The sequence below is a fragment of the Erithacus rubecula genome (genome assembly GCF_903797595.1).
Source record: "Erithacus rubecula genome assembly, contig: scaffold_549_arrow_ctg1, whole genome shotgun sequence".
NCBI classification, from domain to species: domain Eukaryota; kingdom Metazoa; phylum Chordata; class Aves; order Passeriformes; family Muscicapidae; genus Erithacus; species Erithacus rubecula.
Genome location: NW_027635789.1, coordinates 51,921 through 59,644, shown reverse-complemented (window position 1 = coordinate 59,644; position 7,724 = coordinate 51,921). Strand labels below are relative to the sequence as shown.

Here is a 7,724-nt window from a genome sequence, read left to right as displayed (position 1 = left end):
AGCAGAGTTGGTTTTGGATTGACCTTCACCTCTGGTCCCATTTTGTGCAAACACAACTCGTGCCGGGCTGAGTGAACTCATCACCTCAGCTTTTCCTTCCAAAATATCCCTTCCTGGTTTCCCTGCAGATGAGCTCAGATCCACTCCTCACCTCCCCTGGTCATCCAAGTGTCCATTCTGTTCCCCACAGTGATCCCAGGGAGGTCCCTTTGCCTTTCTCCTGCCCCTCTCCAGCCTGAGGCCGCTCCTCTGCTCGCTCTCTCCGGCCTCATCCCGCACGGAGCCTCTCCTCTCTTCCTTGCTGGCTGCTGCCAAGGAAGGAGGACACAGAGAGTCCCCAGTGCTGAGCCCTCCCTGATACCCTTGGAGAGCCCTGGCTGTGCCCCCCAGGGGCCTTGGCTTTCCCAGGGAAATTGTCTGCTGGGCTCCCTTCAGTTACCTCAGCAATCCCCTCAAAAATGCCACCTCACTGCCCTTGACATCCCCTCACATTTTCCTACACAAACATCTCTTGTGTCCCCTCTAAACTACCCTGGGGTTTCAGCTAACTGAATGACATGACCCGTGCCCACTGCTCATCATTCACCCAACCCAAATTAAGAGCAAATATTATTTCTAATTCCCAAGTGAGAAGAACATGAACTCACAGCTATTCAGGACTGATAATCACTGAGGAAAGTCTGACATAGTATTAATAAGTAACCTTTCCTGGAACCAGTTATCACCCCAGTCGTCTAGCCTTGGCAACTTTTTGCAGTGAATGGATCCAAGTTCCAAGTTTCTGTCACCTTTTGTTAGAAGGATACTGGACAGTAAATCATAAAACAGAATTTCCAAATTGCATGAAGAATAACCCAGCCACCCCCATCACTGCTCTACACCAATTTTGGGAGAAATAGTGATAGAGTTTAAAATTCTTTCTCCCTCCATGCTATTCAGTCCTTCACTGCACATCCCAGAGAGGATTTACTCCACCTCTTGTTGTTCCAGGCAGCACCTCTCTCTCTAGCACAAATCCCACTGGTCACAGACAGAGCAGACCTAAGGCAATGATTCCAGCAGCTGCTGCAATTCCAAGCTCTCTGTTCCCTGGATTGCTCATCCAGGCACTCATGGCAATCTCACCTCAGCCCAGATTCTCTGTCCTCAGAGGGAAATGCAGCCTGATAGGACATGGCTCTGGCACCCCATTTCCTCTTGTTCCTGCTGACCTGGAAAGCCACAGGTAAAGGTAGTCCCTCAGACCTTGCATCCCTGAACACCTGGAGAGCTGGAGTTTCATCCAGATCCCAGATTCCCTAGGCAGCTACTCCCAGCAGGGAGGAATAGAGGAACCCTGCATCCCTCTGACTTAGCCCACAGCATGGGCAGGACCAGGAGCCCTCCAGCACAGACCCCTGGTGCTGAAGCCTCTTGGCTTTGGCTGTTCAAACACCACAGCTTTTGGCACAGGTGGGAGGAGTGTAAGGACTGTTTCCTGTGCTGAAAGAGAGGAGGAAAAGACAATGAAGTCCACTGCAGAAGTCAAAGGATCCCAGCTTTCACACTTGTGCTCTGATTGTCACTATGGGGTTTTATCCATGACAGGTGACACCAATTCAGAGTGCCCTTTTCCAGCATGTTTATTCCTAACTATTCCAGACATTAAAAGAATGCAGGACATTGGCACACCAAGGCTAAGAGCAGGGGAAGCACGGGAGGTGTGGGGGAAGAGCTAGAGTAGTGAAGGAACAGGCATTTCCTTGTTTTGATGGATCATGCTGGGAACTTGGCAAACAAGTGGTGCTGCATGCATCAAGGACATAATGCCCATGGTTTGGTTGTTTTCCTTTGCTCATAACCCTTGGCTTCACCCCCTCTCCAGAGGAGCAGAGAATTCCTCCAGGCTAAGGGTGAGTCTGGTCCCACTCCAGGGATGTGTCCAGTAAAGAAGGGGAGTTGTTTAGAGGAACTGACCACAAAAGTCAAACGCAACAAACACTGAAATGAACTCCATTGAGCTGCAAAACCAAGTATTCACAGAGGCAGGGGCATGAGGTACATGCAAGACCAAGAAGTACCACTGCACTTGTTTTTTCTGCTTCCCTGTATTTTAGTTCTGCTTCACTTCACAGCTGTTATCTGCCAAGATCAGTTCCATTTTCAGAAGCCTGTGTCATGCGTAGTCAAGGCTGGAAATCCTCACTTAGGATTTCCACATCACATCTTGATTTGCCAGGAAGCCTGTGCACACAAGATACCCATTTCTGTTAAAGCTCAGTCAGAAATAATGCAACCCAGCAACTTGCTCCTCACTACACACCTTGGAAATAAATTTAAAAGCCAGAGAAAACAACAACCGTACAACAACCCACAAAAGACATAGTTTACTGCAGCTTCATCTTAATATCCTTTCCAGTGATGGAGAGAAAGGAGGAAAGCTGTTCTTCTAGTTCTGCTCCAAGCAGTTTGAAACAGCCAACATTGCCCTCACCTGCAGCTTCCTTTCTTCAGCCTTGCCCTGACTTGTGAGGGGCCAGAGGCACCACACAACCCAAAAGTATCAGCACTCACACCCACTGCTAGTAGAGACACCTTCATGGTCCATCTTTGGCCAAACAAACCCCAGGATGGTTTTTCATTCCTGGCAGAATTGGCCAATTTCATTCCCTGTTGGAGTCAGTGGGTATGGGGCTTCTCTGAATTCCTCAGAGAGAAATCAGAATGCAGGGACTGAATTAAATCCTCTGAAAGAATGTATTAAGCCACTTGAATTGAATATATTAAACCACTCACACATAAGTTTTAGGATAAGTAAGTGAGTCAGTAAGTAAGTTTTAGTATGGGCTCTAGTGCTTTTAGCAAGTGAAAGGTTTCAAATGCCAAAGTTGCAGTGCGAGTTCTAGTGAAGGTTGAAAAAAACACTGATGTTTTCCGTTGAGGCTCCAGGACCATGGTTGTAGTGAGTATATAGACATACCAGAGCTATAGTAAGAATGTGGTTTGCATTTTTTGGATAGAACGAGATAGGTCGCATGCATAGTTTATATGTAACAGAGTGCGTTAAGACACTGGAAGTCTAATAAGTTAAAAAGCGGTAGTGCGAGTTTGTGTCATACCTTGTTGGGAAAATTCTGTATAAGAGTTGGTATTGAGAAGAGTTGGAGCTTTTTAGCCATCTGTCACTGCAATTTGTCAATTCCTTTTGCCATTCCTTCTGCCATTGCATTTCTGCTCAACCTTTGAGACTGATGTGATATGTAATAAGATGTGCTTTGTAATAAATAATCTTTTTAGCAACTATAAGCTGCTTTGATCAGTTAAGATAGCTTGACAAAGTTGGACCAAGAGCTCCAGAGGTTAATAATCTCACGCTCCGTGTCAGAGGTGTGAAGCTGGATGGATTTGCTGTGGCTGTGCCGGGATGGCCGCAATCCCCACTTGGCTCAGGGCGCCTGGGGCGCGGGCGAGGCCTGGCTCTGGGGGCTGAGCTGGGGAGTGCCGGGCTGGTGGGGGAACACAGTGAGGAGGCTCTCTGGGGAGGAAGAAGGCTCTGCCATGAGCCACCAGGCCAGGCCTAGGTTTGCCTGCAGCCCATTGGAGAGAGAGAAAGAGGAAGAGTCCATCAGGGCTTAAATGACCTTTTGGGAGTTCTGGTTCTGATGCCAGCTTGACCAGCAGAGCAAGGTCTGTGCCCCTGCCAGCCGCTGGCTGTGGCAATGCAGCCAGAGCCCTCCCTGGTTTCACTTCAGGAGAGCCCCGGTGGCCTTTGCTTCAGCTTGAAAGGGCAGCTCTTGTTTCACTGTTGCATTTCTTGGTTTGTTCAAGCCCCTCTGGCCCTTCAGTGCTGGAAGACACAAAGTTACCATGCTGAAAGAAAGGCGGGGAAAGCTTGAAGAAGGCTGAAGGGAGCACTCAGATTTCCCCTTTGCCCAAGAGCTTTCTTCAGCTGAAGCTGCTGGCAAGGACCAGACTTGACAGCCCGCAATGGGTTTGTGCTTGTTTTATTTTTGGGGTCCTGCTTGGGACGTGGTTAGCAGGTGCTGCACAGGCTGCGGCGAAGCATCAAAAATGCCTGCCCGGTACCCAAGGGTGCCGCAAGATCTGCTCCAGCTCTGGCCTGTCTGCGGGGGACTTGGACTCCTGGCTGAGGCAGGGGCTGTGCCGGCGGGTCCCACTTCCCCCGGAGGGCACCATGTCCCCCAGGCAACTGGCCAAAGGCAAGGAGCCCTTGTGCAAGGCAAAGGAGGCCGGCAGAGCAGCCCACGGCCTTGCTGGCCAGGCAGGCCGAGAGGCCGGGGCCCGGCTTATGCAGCCCCCTCTCTGCCGGCAGGGCCGGCTGCCCTTTGGCACGGGGCAGATGCCGTGCCCCAGGAGCCGGCAGCCGGCTGAAGGCTGCAGCCCACGGTCCGGGAGGGAATGGGGCCGTGCAGTGCCCGGCACTGGGAGCAGGGCCCGGGCTGGGGGCTCACCGGCAAATCGTGTGAAGGCGCGCTCCTGGAGGAAGGTGCTGCGACTGAAGTCGATGAGCTTCAGCTCGCCGCTCTCCGGCTCCACGAGGAGGTTCTCCGGCTCCATGTCCCGGTGCAGGACGCCGCAGGCGGTGCAGTGCCACACGGCCTCCAGCACCTGGCAGAAAAGCCAGCGCGCCACCTCCTCGCACAGGAACTCCTGCTCCAGCAGCAACGGCAGGAGATCTCGAGATGCCTCCGGGCGCTCCATGACCAGCAGGAAGCTGTCAGGCAGCTCTAACCAGTCAAGGAGCTGGATGATGTAGGGGCAGCCAGAGCCCACCTTCTCCATGAGCACGATCTCCAGAGGAACACGGGTGCCGTCGGGCTGTGAGGAGGAGACAATGCCTCCAGCAGGCCTGATGCTGCCCTGTGGCTGCTGCGCCGGCTCCTGCCTGGGATGCCTCGGTGTCCCCCCCTACCATGGGCAGCCTCCCTGGTGCTTGGGCTTCGTGCCAAGCCCCAGGGGATGCTTGGCAGGTGGCCCCTGCCCAGCCCCAGCCCAATCTCCAGTATTGCCAGGTCTGCCATGCTTTGGCTCTGGCTCTGAGCCCATGCCCACCATCCCCTGCCAATCCCCGCCAGCCACTGCCGGGCTGTCGGCTGGATCCCAGCCCTCCCCGGCCCGCCCTGTCCCGTTGGTCCTGCTCATGCACCAGCTTGTCCCACTGCTGGATGCTCTCCCGGGCCACATGTTTGATGGCCGCCTTCAAGCCATGGAGAGAGGAGGGCTGAGCTCAAGCCCTGTGCCTCCCAGTACCTGCCCTATCCGTGGGGTTGTCTTTGTCTGGGACTGGGTTGCACTTGGTGGGTGATACAGAATATGGAGAAAGAAGATGTGTATTTCAAGATGACCTTGTTTTGGGGTGAATTGCTCAAGACACTCTGCTTGTTTCCATATCTGCATCTATGTATGTATATATTTTAAAAGTTTAAGCTTGAGGTAATGTGTTGGCATGGGAAGAAATTCAAGGTGGAACATGTTGTGGGTTTGGGAGGGCTTTTTTGGTGAATTATCTCCCATTTGTTACCTGAAAAGGGGGATGTGGAGAGGAGAGGGCAGTTGAGAGCAGTGGGGAATCAATGATGGGCAGTTGAGTTACAAAAGAATTGGCCAGTGACGCTCCCTCTTCATTGGAAGCTTCCAGGGAGGAAGAGCGGGATTGGGCACTGGCTTGATGAGGGAAGAACTAGCTGGCTATGCTAGGAGCAGGGCACTTTGGGCAGGTTTTGGTGTTGGACCCAGCACTGCTTCAGAATTCTTCTTTCCACCCATGGGTGAGCCCACTGCTTGTGGCTGCTGGTTGACAGGGACTTTTCAACACTCCCATTGCCAAGAAGACCCTCACCGTCTGTGTCAGTGTTTCAGGGGAAACCAGACCACTCCACTTTTTTTCTCTGGAGAGAGGGAGCCCCAGCTGCTGTTTGACTGGAACCTCAGCAAAGCTGCCACACCAGGATACTGCACCAGACAGGTGAGAACCTAGGAAAACCAAAGCCCCATGTTCTCTGTCGCCGAGGGTGCCGTTATCCCCAGGGATGGCTCAGGGCTGGAACGGCGGCCCCTGAAGCTGCCGGAGCCAACAGCGCCCCCTGGAGCCATGGCAGAGCTGCTGCAGCCACTCTGCCCCGACAGGAGCCTGCAGCGCCCTCTGCCGGCTGTGGCCAGAACTACAGCAACGGGAGAAACTGCTGGATGGGTGGGACGTGGGACTGCTTTGGGGGGTTGTTGCCCTTGTTTTGGTTGTTTATTCTCCCTTGTTGCGTGTATATATATATATATGTATTCCAGTAAAGAAATATTATTTCTTTTCCCATATCTTTTCCTGGAAGCCCCGAAATTTCAAGTTAGAACAATTTGGATGGAGGGAGCTTTCCGTTCCAGGAGGATTCCCAGCCTTCATGGCAGACATGTGTCTTTCAAACTAGTGTGAAAGCTAAGACAGAGAGTACTGTGGATTTAATTAGCGTATGTACTTTGATAACCAAGTTGCCTTGGCAAGAGCAAAAAGAGCTTTGAAGATTACAAGAAGATTGGATCAAGACTGGTAACAGGAAAGATGATTTAACTAAGTAGAAGTATAAAGTTTGTCTGTGTGATGTTTAACTCAATGAATGTAATAAAAAATTACTAGCCTTCCTAAAAATGGTATATAAGCATATGTAGCTCACAGTTAATTGAGATTCTGATCATAAGTCAGTAGTCCCTGTCTCTCTCTCTCTCTCTCAATCATCAATAAACCAGGAAAATCTGTCATCATTAACGGAAAAATTGACCTTGGAGGTAAAGGAACTCAAAGAAGCACAGTTTCAGCCCTTGCCTAAGAATTGTTCCTGATCCTCACAAAACAGGGGCTTCTGTTGTTTGAAGAATAGTCTTTGAAGGATCTCTGCACACCAGCTTTTACCTCCCTCAGAGGGCCTCTTCCCACAGTATGTCACACCAGACTGGCACAGTTCCTATGCAGCTGACATCCATCATCACCAACAACAGGACCACTTTAACCACCACTAGTGAGAGGGAGCATGGATCATTACATTTTCCCCACATAAGATATGAAACAGAAATCCCTGCTGTGAATCCTACTAACTCTTTCTCAATATGTACATAGAAGCAAAGATGCCTTGCACAAAATCTGCCTTCTTGGATCCCTGGTGAACAATGGCACAAAGTCCAGCAGTGTGCCGTGGAGGACAATGCTAAGACCAGTCCTTTCTGATCCTTTTTAGTAACTGAGTGATGGGGCAGAGTCTACCCTCCCACAAAATGAGGAGTGGCTGATCTGTCAGAGAGAAATGCTGCCATCCACAGGGATGACATTTTTACTATGGTGACAATTCAATAACAAGTGTTGAGTCCTGTCTTTGGGAGGGAGCAACCACCAGTATCTGGTGCAACAGGCACCAGTATCTGCTGGGGGCCAGCCAGCTGGAAAACAAAAATTTGGCAGGGTCCTGCTGGACACCAGGATGCCCATGGGCTGGCAATGTGCTCCTGAAGCAATGCAGAACAGCATCCTGGGCTGCACTGGGAGCTGTGTCACAGCCCAGGGAGGGAGGGGATCCTTCCCCTCTGCCCCACACCAGTGAGGCCGGTTCTGGAGTGCTGGGCCCAGAGCTGGGCTGCCCAGTATAGGAGACAGGGACAGACTGGACAGAGTCTAGAACGAGGCCAGGAAGGTGATGGAGGGACTGGAGCATCTCTGCCATGAGGAGAGCCTGAGAGAGCTGGGA

At 51.6% G+C, this 7,724-nt stretch overlaps 1 pseudogene across 1 annotated transcript; it reads right to left on the bottom strand.

Annotated features, from left to right (window-relative positions):
- Positions 1–4,286: 4,286 nt before the first annotated feature.
- Positions 4,287–5,142, bottom strand: LOC306816382 (serine/threonine-protein kinase pim-1 pseudogene; annotated as a pseudogene). The gene is made up of 3 exons: positions 5,053–5,142; positions 4,452–4,818; positions 4,287–4,318 (listed from the first exon to the last, which is right to left on the bottom strand). The product of its transcript is annotated as a serine/threonine-protein kinase pim-1 pseudogene (transcript).
- Between the last annotated feature and the right edge of the window lie 2,582 nt (positions 5,143–7,724).